The 1,312-nt window shown below is 34.8% G+C and overlaps 1 pseudogene; it reads right to left on the bottom strand.

Annotated features, from left to right (window-relative positions):
* Nucleotides 1-278: 278 nt before the first annotated feature.
* LOC116466455 (pre-mRNA-splicing factor SPF27-like) lies at nt 279-950 on the bottom strand (annotated as a pseudogene).
* Between the last annotated feature and the right edge of the window lie 362 nt (nt 951-1,312).

The raw sequence follows: 1,312 nt of genomic DNA, 5'->3' as shown, positions 1-1,312 counted from the left end.
AATATGGTCTACACAGCTCAAAGTTAATTCAGTGACATAATATTATGCTAAATTTATGCTTATTTTGAATGTCTAGAATTTTTTGTTAATGGTTATAAAAATACCACCAACCTAGATATTTTTATTTTGCTAAGATAGAATTACTACAACAGTCCACACATTCTAAACATTTAAACATCAATGGTTTCTGGAAGATGCTGTTGTCCTTCATAGTTTGGAGAAAGTTCAGATGGCTTTGGTGAAAGCCAAACTTTTCTTCCACCCACAAAGCTGTCTTTTCAGAAGTCTTGCTGGATGTTTTCTTTGTTTTCCTCTCCATATTGCTACTTAATTTGATGGTTTTCATTCTCTAGTTGAACAATGGTCCAATAGTCTGTTCAGTCTTGTAATTCTTACTGATCAGGGATACCCAATTTGATTTGATTTCTCTTGATTTAGTTCCAGCTGTGAGTTGCATGTCCTTTTGCTGCTAGTTTAAATCTTGAATAAGTTTTTTTAACTTCTGAAGCGCTTCTTTCTGTGCGTGTTCAATCATATGAACTAGATTTTCATTATATACCTTCCAGGCATTACATCCACACTGTCACATTAGGTCTAGATTCTCGATTCAAATTGCTTGATGCTCTAGCTGGGCCATAGAATTGTTTACGCATTCTTGCCATGCAGTAATGTCATTTTTCTGACTGGAGGAAGGGGCTGGAAGTTCAGATCATTTCATATGGAGCGATTCAATTGGCTGTCGAGGGGCCAGTCTTTCAAATCCATTTTTCATTATGTCTTCAAAAGCAGAATAATCCAAGGTGTCAGGTAGCTCAGGTAGTTCTTAGTAGTTCAGTGTCTGTGAGTGTCCTCTTCCACAAGCACTGTACACCAGGGGTTTCATAACCTTGATAAAAATACAGCAGCACATTCACCACAACCTCTCTGGCCACCAAACCCATGAGCATCATTTTGGAGACCTTAGGTTTCTATCCATTATTTTGATACACTATTGATACAGATAGCTAATATTTTATTTTTGATATTCATATCTGTAATAACAAGTTAAATAGGCTTGTGATTTTCTTCAAGTGCTCTTGCTTGGTTTTGAGATCATATTTATAGCCTTATAAAATGAAATGGGCAGCCTTTCATGGTCTCTCTAGTTTCTGGTGCAATTTAGATAAGTCTTATAGATTTCTTGAAAATTTGGTAAAACTTGTCTATAAACCTTCTGGATTTGAGGTTTTTTTATTTTTATTTTTTATTCTTCTTTTTTTTGTGAAGGAAGTCTTTTATTACTACTTATATTTCTTTATGTTCATTGTTCTGG

The sequence above is a fragment of the Hylobates moloch genome, unplaced genomic scaffold, assembly GCF_009828535.3.
Source record: "Hylobates moloch isolate HMO894 unplaced genomic scaffold, HMol_V3 SCAFFOLD_4, whole genome shotgun sequence".
NCBI classification, from domain to species: domain Eukaryota; kingdom Metazoa; phylum Chordata; class Mammalia; order Primates; family Hylobatidae; genus Hylobates; species Hylobates moloch.
The sequence above is the reverse complement of the archived record's forward strand: the minus strand, read 5'-3'. Positions and strand labels throughout refer to the sequence as shown.